This window comes from Carcharodon carcharias, chromosome 21 (genome assembly GCF_017639515.1).
Source record: "Carcharodon carcharias isolate sCarCar2 chromosome 21, sCarCar2.pri, whole genome shotgun sequence".
Classification (NCBI taxonomy): domain Eukaryota; kingdom Metazoa; phylum Chordata; class Chondrichthyes; order Lamniformes; family Lamnidae; genus Carcharodon; species Carcharodon carcharias.
The window spans coordinates 60,594,697-60,610,193 of NC_054487.1; positions in this window are offsets into that span (position 1 = coordinate 60,594,697).

Below are 15,497 nucleotides of genomic sequence, written 5' to 3' on the forward strand. Positions count from 1 at the left end.
GGGTTCATGGAGATGCTAAACCTATTCCGTTGTGGTAGGTAAATTTAAAGAGTAAGTGGAAAACAGGTGAGGTGATTGTTGGAGTAGTGGAAAAATTGCCCATTGGAGGGGTTCACGTTATTCTGGGTAATGATATAGCTGGATCACAGATGTGGGTGATGCCTATGGTAGTTGAGAAGCCTGAAGAAGTGTTTTCAACAGAAGTGTTGCAGAGAGAGCATCCTAGATTGTTTCCAGATTGTGTGATAACAAGATCACAGGCTCATTGGTTGAAACAAGAAGAACAGGAAGTTTAAAGGCAGAGGAAAGGTATAGAAGTCTAATTAGCTGACACTGTGTTTGACAAAGTTGTTCAGGAAGAAAGACTAGAAGACAATGCAGTTGAGGTATTTAACTCAAGGTGTTTAGTGGAGCTACAGAAAAAGGATTCGCAAATAAAACAGTTATGTCAGACAGCTTACTCAGAAACAGAGGCAAAATGTATTCCAGAATGTTATTACCTCAAGAGCAATATTTTAATGAGAAAAAGGAAGCCTTATCATGCTTCAGCAAATGACAGCTGAAGGGAGATGCATCAGGTTGTACTAAAATTGGAATATAGAAATGAGGTTCTGAGGATAGCTCATGAAATTCCAATGAGGAGACATTTAGGAATTAGAAAGACACAGGCGAAAATACAAAAACATTTTTATTGGCCTGGATTGCATAGGGATGTAGTCACATTCTGTAGAACATGTCACACATGTCAAGTGATAGGGAAACCACAAGCAGTGATTAAGCCAGTACCTTTAATTCCCATTTCAGCATTTGAAGAGCCTTTTACTAGGATGTTGATTGAATGTGTAGGGCCCGTCCCTAAGGCTAAAAGTGGAAATCAGTACTTACTGACAATAATGGATGTGTTTATCAGGTTTTCTGAAGCAATACCTTTGCGAAATATTATAACAAAGAAAATTGTGGAAGAGTTGACTAAATTTGCTACAAGATATGGATTACCTAAAGGAATACAATCAGATCAGAGTTCAAATTTCATGTCACAGCTGTTTAAGCAAGTAATGAACAGTTTGGGAATAAAACAATTTAAGTCAATAGCTTGTCATCCTGAGTCATAAGGGGCTTTGGAAAGATGGCATCAAACTCTAAAAACTATGATAAGGGCATATAGTCAGAATTATCCAAAGAATTGGGATAGGGGAATTCCACTCTTGTTATTTGCTATTAGGGACATTCCTAATGCATCGACTAGTTTTAGTCCTTTTGAACTAGTTTATGGTCTGGAGGTGAGAGGACCACTGAAATTGATTCATGAGAAATTGATGGGTCAAAATTCAGAAACTACTCTCCTGGATTATGTATCAAACTTCAGAGCGAGATTGGACAGAGCATATGATTTAGCTAGGGAACATTTAAAGATATCACAAGAAGTGATGAAAGTGAGAGCAGACAGGAAAGCTACAGCTTGTAGTTTTGTTGCTGGGGGAAAGTGCTAGTTCTGTTACCAATACTGGGTGATTCATTAAAGGCAGGGTTTAGTGGGCCTTACACGATTGAAAAGAAACTGACTGAAGTAAATTATTTAATAAATACTCCAGGTTAAGAAAGAAGCAGAGGGTGTGTCATGTAAATATGCTTAAAAAGTTCTTTGACAGGGAAGAGGACCAAAATGAGGTACTAATGGTGGTAGATAATGAGAAAGAAATAGAAATGCACAATTCTGAAATTGATTTTCCTTTAAACAAATTGGATAATGAAGGGGTACTTGAAAATTAAATGCAATATTACGTTACCTTCTAGACAAGTGTCAAAGTGATTTGGGGAAGCTATTACAGTCACAGGAAGATATTTGTGGGAGTAAGCAGAGGAAGACAAATTTAGCTATACACGATGTATGCATAGAAGTTCCATCTTTGGTAAGACAACATCCTTATAAATTAAATCCGGTAAAGTTATCACAAGCACAGAAAGAAATTGAATTCATGCTTCAAAATGATATCATTGAGCCGAGTTGCAGTAATTGGAGTTCGCCTCTTGTACTGGTATCGAAACTGGATGGAACACAAAGACTATGTGTGGACTATTGAAAGGTGAATGTGGTGACAAAAGCAGATTCATATCCTATACCACGGTTGGAAGACTGTTTGAGAAAGTGGGACAATCAAAACTTATCACAAAGATTGACTTGCTAAGAGGATATTGGCAAGTACTGTTATCGGAGAGAACAAAGGAGATATCAGTTTTGGTGACGCCAGATGGACTATTTCAGTTTTAAGTCATGCTGTTTGATACAAAATCAAAGACTGACAAACAAAGAAATTGCAGGTCTGGGCAATTATCCTGTAATATTGACAACTTGATAGGTTTCAGTCAGACGTGGGAGGTGGCATTTACAACAGCTGGAAGAATTATTTACTTGATTATAGGAAGCTGATTTGGTGGCAAAATTGGCTAAAAGTGAATTTGCAAAAGCGCAAGTTACGTATCTAGGCCATACCATTGGACATGGTAAGGTAGCTCCGAGGGATGTGAAAGTCAAGGTTATTGTGGATTTCCCACTGCCTACAAGAAAACAAGAAGTTTTGAGATTTCTGGGCATGAGTGGGTTTTATTGGAAATTTGTACCAAATTTTAACAGTGTGGTTGCTCCAGTGACTGAACTATTAAAAAAGAACAAGTAGTTTCAATGGACACAGGAGTGTCAGAAGACACTCGACAGTTTGAAAACTGTATTAACTATGACACCAGTTTTGGCAGTACCCAATTAAGCCAAGCAATTTAAGTTGGTCGTTGACGCAAGCAATATAGGTATTGGGGCCGCACATTACAAAACAATGACACTGGAATTGAAAAACCCATAGGGTATTTTTCACAGCAGTTGAATGTACAACAGAGAAGAGATTCAACGCTCGAAAAGGAGACTTTGGGGTTGGTGTTAGCATTGCAGCATTTTGAAATCTATGTTGCAAACAATTAGTCAGAAACAATTGTTTATACAGACCACAATCCTTTAAAGTTTCTGGACAAATTTTGAGACAGAAGTGCAAGGTTATTCAGATAGAGTTTATTACTGCAACCATTTAATCTAAAGATTATACATTTGGGAGGACAAGAAAAGTTGATTGTAAATGCATTGTCGAGAGTTTGAAGCTTAAAGGGAAAATTGGACATTTAAAACCTGAACACTGGACTAGAATGTTTTCTGTTGCTACTAAGGATTTATTTATTTATATATATATAGTTACATTAATGCAAGCATATGATAATGCAATAAAATAATAAGTATAGGAAGTAATGTAATATGGGTTCAAAAAATGAAGTTGTCTTTTTGAATTATGACAGTTCATTTTTAGTAAGCAGGGAGCTGTCAGGAAGATATAATAATTTTCATAATGTTATTGGAACTTATTGTAAAGTAGAGTAATAGTGTGGTCTGTGTCTATGTCTCTATGTGTGGGACTTAATTGAGTTAAAGGCAGCTGGTTTGAAGGCTTTGATACATCAGAAGATGAGCTAGGTTTGAAATGTTAAATAGGTAAACATGGGGGAAGTTTTACAGTGTGAAGTGTGAAGGGATCATTTACATTTTTAAATAAACCAGACTATCTTGAATTCAAAAGTTGGGGGGTGGGGGGGTGGTGTTCAAAATGTTACACCTAGCCAGGAGAAGTTAAGAAACAGTGTGTTTAATATTCCCAAAGATTACTGGTAAAATTGGTACTATGATAGATTTTTCTTATTAGAAAGGTAAAGTCCAAAGACATAGTGAAACAATGGGTATTTGTATTCAAAGAGGAAAATATGTATAAAGGAGAGAAGGCTGTGTGCAAGGGAAGGCATTCTAAGATCAAACAAGTCTCCAGCATCTAAGCCTCAAGCTTCTGTCAACAAAGAACCAAAGTTGAGGAAAACTGACTTTAAATTCGACTGTACAGGGTATTGTGTGTTACATTGCCTGCGTCTTTTAAAATCTGTGTGTCTTACTGTTGCCTTAATGGAGGTGTAACTGGGAGTTAGATTAACTAGGGGAGCTAGAAGTTATCATAGTAATTTGTAAACCTATGTTCTGCTTAAAATCTTTTTTTATTAATAAATGTTTAATTTAGTTTTGTAAGAAACCTATAAGACTGGCTGGTCGTATTCCCTCTGAATTCAAAGGCTCTGTCTCGAAATACATATAAATTTCAAATAGTTGCGGCAGCTGCTTCAAGTTTCCCTCTGAAATTTGAGCAGCTTGGCATTTACCATCTGCTGTGCCATAACAGGGGCAAGAGTTCCTAGAGCGTGTTTCTGCAGCAGAATGTTTCCAGTCCAATGAGAAAGGAGGCACTGCTAGACTGCTAGACTTGGTCCTTGGGAATGAGGTGAGCCAAGTGGATCAAGTTTCAGTAGGGGAAGGAACATTTAGGGAGACAGTGATCATTGTGTCATAAGCTTTAGGCTGGCTATGGAAAAGGAAAAGGGATATGGGGATAGTGTGGGAAGGTGTAGCTGAGGTAGAAGTTCAACCGAGATCTTACTGAATGGCAGAACAGGCTCAAGGGACCGAATGGTCTACCCTGGATCTATTGCTTATGGTTTTATAAATCCTGTGACAGTGCACCCTTAGAGGGAATGGCCTCCTCTGACAAGTCCTCAAGGTCATGAGTAGCTTAGACCACTAGGTCTGGAGAGATAAAAGACATGAATGCTGTGAAGGTGAATGCTTGAAGTTAAATTTGGTCAGTGTGCATAATGATTAAGTGGCTGCTGACATCAAGTCAACATGATTTGAGTATTGTGTGCGATGTGGCTCTCTGGTATTTAATTCTGTCACCAGATCACTCGTGGAACCCCATCTCCCACAGCCAGGCATGCTGAGGCTCTGCAGATTTCCAGTGTTGCTTCCTCTGTGGATCATAATTGAAAGATGACTAGAGGGTCACTTCCAATCTCTGCTTCTCCCCGACATTCTGTATTCTCTACTGCATTAGGAAAAGATGGATGGAGAGATTTCTACATTGAATCCAGGAGTGCTGCTGTTGACCTGCTGGGTGTCAATTGCAGGACTTTTTCTCCTATCAGTAGAAAAGAGTATCTTCCTCTAGATCTATACGGCCCATCTAGGGAGGTGAAGCGAGGTGCAGACTTTGCCCTCTCAACTGCATATCACAGGTTGTGGTTCTCTATCCCAACACCAAACGCCTTCAACTTGGATATTTGGAGTGTCCCTTTAAATACCAGAGTTGAAATTGCATTGTGCATATTATTATCACACTCACTGACATTAATTGAACAGAAAACTTGGATGTAGTTTGGTTAAAAAGCCAATGGCATGCACTGCACTTACATGCTGCTGCCCTCACCTGCCAGCAAATCCCAATGTGTCTGCACAATGAAATCCACTCCATTATATCTCATTTGTTTTCAGTAACACATTACAATTTACCACCACTGGACCCCTCCAAGAATTTTTGTACTTTTGCATGAAGCCAGAGCATGTAGAATGGGAGTATTTGGCTTCATATTGTAATATGTTACCATTTGAATGCTCTACAGTCACCACCTTTTGAAATGTGTACTGTGCTGTGCTGACCAACAATTTTCATTTATATAGCACCCTTAATGTAGTAAAACCTTCCAAGTCACTTCATGGGAACATTATCAAACAAAGTTTAACATCAAGCCACAGGATATTAGGACAGATATCCCAAAGCTTGGATTAAGAGGTTACAGCCCATGTGGTGTAGGTACACACAACAGTGCTATTAAGGAAGGAATTCCAGGGTTTTGACCCAGTGACAGTGAAGGAACAGCAATATATTTCCAAGTCACTTCCTTCTGTGTCCACCCCTGGAAATCTTTTTCGCTAAAGTCACTTACAACTCTATGTTAAAATTCCCAATTATCTAGCGTCTCTTAATAGCAACTCAAGACTGGGCCTGCAGGAGGCGCTGTGGGCCATCAGCAGCAGCAGAATTGTACTCGTACACTAACTGTAACCTCATGGCCGGCATTTCCCCTATTCTACCATTACCATCAAGCCAGGGGATCAACCCTGGTTCAATGAAGAGTGTAGGAGGGCAGGCATACCTAAAAATGAGGTGTCAACCTGGTGAAGCAAAAACACAGGACTACTTGCATGCCACACAGCATAAGCAGCCAGTGATAGACAGAGCTAAGCGATCTCAAAACCAACAGATCAGATCTAAGCGCTGTAGTCCTGCCACATCCAGTCATGAATGGTGGTGGACAATTAAACAACTCACTGGGGGAGGAGGCTCCACAAATATCCCGATCCTCAATAATGGGGAAGCCCAGCACATCAGTGCAAAAATTAAGCCTGAAGCCAGAAGTGCCAACTGGATGATCCATTTCAGTCTCCTCCGGAGGTCCCCAACATCACAGATGCCAGTCTTCAGCCAATTCGATTCACTCCACGTGATATCAAGAAATGGCTGAAGGCACTGGATACAGCAAAGTCTATGGGCCTTGACAATATTCCAGCAATAGTACTGAAGACATGTGCTTCAGAACTTGCCGCACCCCTAGCCAAGCTGTTCCAGTACAGCTATAATACTGGTATCTACCTGGCTATGTGGAAAACTGCCCAGGTATGACCTGTACACAAAATGTAGGGCAAATCCAACACAGCCAATTATCACCCATCCAATCTACTTTCCATCATCAGTGAAATAATGGAAGGGGTCGTCAACAGTGCTATGAAGCGGCACTTGCTTAGCAATAACCTGCTCACTGACGCCCAGTTTGGATTCTGCCAGGGCTACTTAGCTCCTGCATTATTACAGCCTTGTTCAAACATGGACAAAAAGAGCTGAACTCCAGAGGTGAGGTGAGAGTGACTGCCCTTGAGATCAAGGCCGCATTTGACCAAGTGTGGCATCAAGGAGCCCTAGCAAAACTGGAAGCAATGCGAATAAAGGGGAAAACACTCCACTGGTTGGAGTCATACCTAGCACAAAGGAAGTCGGTTGTGGTTGTTGGAGGTCAGTCATCTCAGCTCCAGGGTGTCACTGCAGGAATTCCGCAGCTTCTTCATAATGATCTTCCTTCCATCATAAGGTCAGAAGCGGGGATGTTCACTGATGATTGCACAATGTTCAGCACCATTCGTGACTCCTCAGATTCTGAAGCAGTCCATGTCCAAATACAGCAAGACCTGGATAATATCCAGGCTTGGGCTGACAAGTAGCAAGTAACATTCATGCCACACAAGTGCCAGGCAATGACCATTTCCAACAAGAGAGAATCTAACCATCGCCCCTTGCCATTCAATGACATTACCATCACTGAATCCCGAACTATCAACATCCTGGGGAGGTTACCATTGACCAGAAACTGAACTGGACTAACCATATAAATACTGTGGCTACAAGCGCAGGTCAGAGGCTAGGAATCCTGTGACAAGCAAATCATCTCCTGACCCCCAAACTCCGTCCATCATCTACAAGGCACAAGTCAGGAGTGCGATGGAGTACTTCCCACTTGCCTGGATGAATGCAGCTCCCACAATACTCAAGAAGCTTGACACCATCCAGGACAAAGCAGCTCGCTTTATTGGCACCATATCCACAAACATTCACTCCCTCCACCATCGATGCACAGTAGCAGCAGTGTGTACCATCTGCAAGATATACTGCAGGAATTCACCAAGGCACCTTAGGTGGTACCTTACAAACCCATGACCACTACCATCCAGGACAAGGGCAGCAGATAGATTGGAACACCATCACCTGGAAGGTCCCCTCCAAGTCACTCACTATCCTGACTTGGAAATATATCACTTTTCCTTCAATGTCGCTGGGTCAAAACCCTGGAACTCCTTTCTTAATAGCACTATTGTGTGTACCCACACCACATGGGCTACAGCGGTTCAAGAAGGCAGCTCTCCACCACCTTCCCAAGGGCAACTAGGGATGGGCATAAATATTGGCCTAGCCAGCAAAGCCCACATCCCGTGAATGAATTTTTTAAAAGTAAGCTAAAAGGTTACATTCTTTTCCAAGAATAGGGGCATCAATAAAATATGACGGAGGAAACACTACAGGAATTATATGCCAAATGTGAAACAAATATATTTTAAGATATCATTTTGGGGAATAAATAAGCTATTTAGGAGTGGAACTGCTTCACGCGTAGAGGAGAAACAACACAGACTGGTTAGGCTGAAGAGACAGTTTTGAAATCTGAAAATTCTTCAGGTTTCAGACTTTTCATTTTTATGGGTTGCAGTTAGTGTCAAGTTAGTTGCATGAATAGACAATACAACACAAACTGTAGACTTTAAAATAGCAGGTGAATATGAAAAAGCTGACTGTGCAATGCATTTATGTTTATATAATTAATCAGCCTGTGGATCAATAATCTCTGAAGATTTAGTAGTAAAAAAATTCTCTCTAACATGTTGATAGTTACTGTAGATTACTTTGCCTGTGTGCTTCATCAAAGGCACCCTCCAATCATCTTAAGCAGCTTTTCAAAGTTAATCCCATCATTTGTGGATCTAAAATACACCCAGCAGATGGTGGACGGATTTACTTACGTGATCATTTTGTTGTTAAACAGAGGTTAACACTACTTTATATAGTCATGTTGTGATCAAAGGACTGCCATACAATATTTATTCAAAGTGATAAGGTTATAAATATTTTGTTGTACATGTATGGACATTATAGAGTAATGTAGTAAATAGACCTTCTAGATTGAACATCTGTAGCAAAAATTGTGCTTCCCTCCAGATGACTAAACTCCTCAAATCTGGTTTCCAATATCTTCATAATTTTTGAAAGTGAGAAATGAGCTCCAAAATCACCATAAGGTCTTGTAACAGTACAATCAAACACACGCCCAATGATCTGAAATTTAATCTAATGCGTTAGTATAGTGGGAAATGATATAATGCAGGACAAACAATCCTCCTTTTAACGGTAACCTTGTTACTGGATAGTACCCCTCATGCCACTTCAGGAAATAGATAATATCAACGTGAACGGCATCAACCATAACAAGCTACTATTAAACAGGTTTATTCATAAACACTTATTTTCAGAAACAAATAGTTGAGAGAGATTATGAACAGTCCAATAGAGCACTACAAGTCTGGAAACAACTTGTAATTTTTTTAATTTGTTCATGGGATGTGGGCTTTGCTGGCTGGGCCAGCATTTATTGCCTATCCCTAACTGCCCTTGAGAAGCTGGTGGTGAGTTGCCTTCTTGAACCGCTGCAGTCCATGTGGTGTAGGTACACCCACAGTGCTGTCAGGGAGGGAGTTCCAGGATTTTGACCCAGTGACAGTGAAGGAAAAGTGATATATTTCTAAGTCATAATGGTGAGTGACTTGGAGGGAATCTTCCAGGTGGTCGTGTTCCCATCTATCTGCTGCCCTTATTCTTCTAGATGGTAGTGGTCCTGGATTTGGAAGGTGCTGTTAAAGGACCCTTGGTGAATTCCTGCAGTGCATCTTGTACATGGTACATACTGCTGCCAATGTGCGTTGGTGGTGGAGGGAGTGAATGTTTGTGGATATGGTGCCAATCAAGCAGGCTGCTTTGTCCTGGATGGTGTCAAGCTTTTTGAATATTGAGGGAGCTGCATTCATCCAGGCAAGTGGAGAGTATTCCATCAAACTTGTGCCTTGTAGTTGGTGGACAGGCCTTGGGGAGTCAGGAGGTGAGATATTTGTTGCAGGAGCCCTAGCCTCTGACCAGCTGTATAGCCACAGTATTTATTTGGCTAGTCCAGTTGTTTCTGGTCAATGGTAACCCCCAGGATGTCGATAGTGGGAGATTCAGTGTTGGTAATGCGATTGAACATCAAGAGGCAATGGTTGGATTCTCTCTTGTTGGAGATGGTCATTGCCTGACACTTGTGTGGCACGAATGTTACATGCCTCTTGTCAGCCCAAGCCTGGATATTGTTCAGGTCTTGCTGCATTTGGACATGGACTTCTTCAGTATCTGAGGAGTCACAAATGGTGCTAATCAAATATATCAGACAAGACCTTTTGAATCCTTGGCAAACTTCAGAGGAATTACTTCTTGTACAGAATTGGGCAAACTTGTTCCTGAACAAAACAGAATATCTTTATGTACCTTGTACAAAGATTAAGTTTACAAATTTTACTTCTACCCAGATGCCACGGTAGGACAACCTGAACTGCTAATGCATGAAACGTGCTGAGTTTTTAAAAATTATCACTAAATTCCTTTCAAAAAATTTTGTTTTCTTTGACAGATGATTTGTAAGATGAAGGTGATTTGCCGAACGAACCAACAATCTTTGCAACAAGAATAAGTAAACAAGAGGCGGATTCATTCACTGGGGATAAATCAGTACATCATTGTTAAAATACACATGATTTTATTTAACTCAGCTCAAAATATTAGAAACGTCAGCCCAGATTTTATGGCCAGCAGTGAAACAAGGGCACGAACCAGTGACCTCAAAGAAAGCTTGATGGAGATTCCCAGCCTCATGCTGCAGTGATGTCATCAATCTATTCAAACAGTCAATCATATTAAAGAATCCTCACAGTCAGCAAACCAGGAAATGAAAAGCACCAAAATCAAATCACTTCTTAATAATTTTAGAGAGTAAAATAAAGATTGGGACACACAGATGGGTCTAAGGTAAAAGTGGAAATATCACAAACTTTAAAAAATTATTTTTAGAAATCTAGTAATTAAATAATATTGGAGACATTTAACAACAATCCACAAATATAAAAAGTTACTTTTTAAGGGTCAGAGGAGGAGAAACTTCTTCACTCAAAGTGTTGTGAATCTTTGAAATTCTCTAGCCCAGAGGGTTGTGGATGCTCTACCATTGAATATATTTAAGGCTGAAATAGACACATTTTTGGTCTCTCAGGAAATCAAGGGATGTGGGGAGTGGGTGGGAAAGTGGAGTTGAGGCAGAGGGTCAGCCATGTTCATAGCTGAATGGCATAGTAAGCTTAAGGCCCGTATGGTCTACTCCTCCAATTTCTCATACTTATGTTCTTATAAATCAGTTGTTCAACTACTCAGATTGCCAAACAGGCAATCTTACTGAACAAGCTTTAACTCTGTCGAAGGGTCATGAGGACTCGAAACGTCAAATCTTTTCTTCTCTGCCGATGCTGCCAGACCTGCTGAGTTTTTCCAGGTAATTCTGTTTTTATTTTGGATTTCCAGCATCCGCAGTTTTTTTGTTTTTATCTCAAGGTTTAACTTTTAATGGGGTTTCTAACAGCACCATGAAGGTGTGAAAGGGAAAGCTCTTGTCAGATGAATTGATTTCGCTGATTGACGGCTCTGTTTTTGGTGGTGGAGGTGGGAAGCGGTGCAGAAGGAGGGTCCACAGCACAGCCTGTGGTGGAGCAGTGAATGATAGGAGGTTCAATCTTTTTTCGAAAAACATAATCGGTCTCTATGGAGATCGGAACAGTTACAAATATTTGAATGTCCAAGAAGCTTCATCATAACCCTGCAATTGCCTCATGATGATATGGCTGCAACTGTCTTGAGTGAGAGATCTGAAACAGGTGCCTTCAAAATTTGGACAGTATCAAGCAAGACTGGGCAATCTACCTGCCAGTGGTTATTCATCTCAAAAGATCAATTGCCCTCTGATGTCTATTAAATATCACCTGGATGGAAAACTCTAACCTCAGTCGCCTCTGTTTCAAAACTAAACTAACCACCATTGACCTATGTGATCTCAGACTGCAGTGTTGTTGCGCACTCTGGACTATATTTGCAAACCACTCTTGATCTCTTCAATTCTGCATACAAGGAACTTGGCCTGTCCTTAAAATTTGCCTAAACAAAACTCATATCAACCCACACCTGGTCAGCCAAATATTCCACTTCCGTATGTGTTGAAGGAGAGACCCTGGAATATGCTGAACACTTCCTACACCTTGGCACCCACCTCTCTCAAATGGCCATCATTGACAAGGAGATCCAACACTGGATCAGCTGCGCCAGCTCAGCCTTTTACAAACAACGGTGGTGACTGTTTGACAACAAAGACTTCCAGAAGTCAACAAAAGTCTTCATGCACAGAGCAGTTATCATCCCCACATTCTTGTGCTACAGTGACACCTGGACTGTGCATCAGCGACACAGAGCGCTAGAGAAATTCCATCAACAATGCCTTTGCCACCTCCTCTGGAGCAAACACTAATGTCCTTGAAGCCACTCCACAAGCATTCAGGTAAAATGCCTGCAAAATTAACTTCAATGGACTGGACACTGTGTCTGGGTGCCCAAAAAGCATCTTTCCCATTAGGCCTTGTTTTCTCAACTCTCAAATTGCCAACATTCCAGGGGAGGGCAAAGAAAACACTTCAAAGATATTCTGAAGCTCTCCTGGAAGCACTGCAGCAATTACATTAATGACTGGGAGGGGCTTGCTACCAATTGTTCAAAATTACGAAAACTGTACATCAAGCTGCGTCACGTTTTGAGTCACAATGTCTCAATGACAAGGCAGACAAGGAAAGGAAGCAAACCCTGCACTCCAGATTCAACTACCCCATGGGACATCCTGCTCCATGTGCCCAAAGATCTATGGTTCGTGAATCAGCCTATTCAGTCACAAGACCATCCAGGCAGAAACTCTCAACCCTGAGCAGATATCATCCTCAAACCAAGGGAAAGCCAACAATGATACCTCACAGCTTTCCAGTTCAGTTGTCAGTGTGTTTTTACCGCTTGAACCCGGAGTCCAGTGGCCAGGGTTTGGTCACTTTCTTGATAGCATTAGTTTCAGGTTTTCAGCATATAGAGTGACCTCCTTCAACACATATCCAGTGACCTTACTCCCAAAGAATTCAGCTTTTCACATATGCTGAAGACTTGGCCCTGGCTTTCCAGGCTAAAGAACTCCAGGACATTGAGAAAATACTCACTGATGATCTACATTTTCCTGGGAGCCTACTTTAGAAAATGGAGACTTCAACCAATTGCTGCCAAGGTTGTTGCTTTAACCTTCCACCTGAACAACTTGAAGGCCAGGGAAGAACCTCATGTCCAGTTTTGTGGCCAACTACTCACCCATGACCCAAAACCAAAATACTTGGCACCGCTCATGACTGTACATGAACCTACTGGCAACACTTCCAGAAAATCAATGCCAAGGTCAAGGTGAGAGTGAATCTCATACAAAAACTGGCGGACACCACCTGGGGCAGCAGAGCCAATATGCTACATACTGCTTCACTCACCCTGGCCTACCCAACAGAGTTCTGCTGCTCAACTTGGCTCAGGAACTACCACACAAACATAGTATATATCCACCTTCAGGAAGTAATGAGGATTATTTCTGGAATGTTGAGACCAACACAACTGGAGTGGTTTTCTGTGCTAGCCTATATTGAACCTCCTTATGGCAGCAGGGAAAATATCCTCCTTGAAGAACACCGTCGATTGACAGCTAAAGCATTCCTACTTACACAGGATTTCAAATAAAAAAACACAAACCTGTCGGAAATCATGCAGCCCCTACTGGAAAACACTCCACACCCTACAAACTGATGATAGCCCACCTCTCGATGGTTAACTATAAACATCACCAACTGCAACCTGGTAACTGATATCTGGACAACCGCTTGAGGACAGGTCAGGGAAGGTGTGACCACTTGCTCTACAAGTGGAGCATGAGGAACAGCTCAAACTGTGACTGTGGCCATCCAAGTCAGACTATCGTCCATGTACTGAACTCCTGCCTGAGAGATTTATTCCTGATGGCATCACAACATTCACACTACATAAGTTGAGCCTTTAAATGGATTTTTAACCTGGACATCAAACTATAACTACTACAAACATATATTGTTCAGTTGCCTGGTCAATTCTTTCATATACAAATAACTGAAACAGATCAGGCTGGTAAAATTGTGTACCTGGTTTTGGAAAAGTTACAAAGTGACAATCGGAAACTCCAATTTTTTTTGCATCCATTAGGAAAGCAGTCAAAGGAGTTTCATACCATACTCTAATACTTGTAGTGTCATTGAAGACCCAAGTTTTGTCTCTAAGTTAGGATACTGATTCAAGTGACATCTTTACTCTTTAACATTATCAATATAAGTTAATTTTGGGCTTTTTGTCTTTTTCCTTGTCCTGATGTCCATGTACATATATAGCTATGCAGATATACAATGCTATACTTAAAGATAATTGTTTATTTTTTTCAACTCCTTTCCCTATAGTATTGAGTTCAAAGAAAAGTAAAGAAAACATGAAAGTCACATTATATGAATATACTCTTTTATGGACATTGCTATAAACTTACATTTTCATTCAGTTCTACCATGGTAAAAGCATTGAGCATCATATGAACATTCAAGTTTTCATTCATTATCTTTTCTATTGTAAACAAAATACAGTTTGTTCCCTTGGTTTTTAATCATATCATTAGCAACATACAGCACTTTACCAAAATGAGCACCAGAACAGCTTTCATTAAAAAAAATTGTTCAAAAAAAGTTTTCTAAACAAAGTTGGAAAGCTGCTCAAATAGCATTCAACTTTCTCATTACAGAACTAACATATACAGATGATGCACTCATACCAGTGCTTCAATTAGATTATCAAATGAATTTGAAACATCAAAAATTCCACTTGCATTGCACAGGGATTTAATATGCATGCAGAGCTCGTTGCTATTGGTACTATGTTTAATCAATTCTGTAGAACTAATTTCTTCATACAGTGGAAGCTAAATAGGATGATTAATGGATAATGAAATTCTTGTCAGAAGAACTGACAATTATAAAATATTATTTACCAACAAAAATTTAAAAGGACAAAAAAGACCAAATACACATATGAGATTACATAACTTGGAATTTTAACCCACATATTGCAATGAGTGAGGCTTTAAGAATTTTTAAAGGTCCTGTTCATAATTTATAATGTTACAGGAATCAGCTGGTCAAGATCCAAGTAAACAATCCCAAATATCACCGAGTAGCCTCTGGTGTAGCAACAGTTTAACAATGTTTATATTTGTCATTTTCTCTAATGCCAATAGCTAGTCTTTTCTATAAAATGCTCTGATAAAAGGTCACAGACCTGAAACAATGGGCTTTAGGACTCCCATGTCAGAAGCTCGCACTTACCAGTGGGTGTGTCTGATGACTTAATCTTCCTGGAGACAACCTCCGTACTGGCTGCCCTGTTAAGGATGGCAGGCCAGCTCTTAAGTCTCGACAGCTGTACTGGGCCTGCCATTCTTGGTCCTTGTCTGCCCAAGGAGCCGGGAAAACTCTGTCCATTAACCGTTTCACCCTCCAAACCTGTTGAGTATTTTCAGCATTTTGTGTGTCCATTATAGGGACTTTTCTCTTTGAAGGGGTCAAAAAAGTATCTGATATTTTATTTTATTCCTTTCTAGATTATTTGCTAAGCAGATTGTGTAACTAAAATTATAGTGGGCTGGTCAAAAATTTTTTTTGCGACTAATTATAAATAAATAATTGCATAGTTGGACATTCATTTCAACAGGCTCCA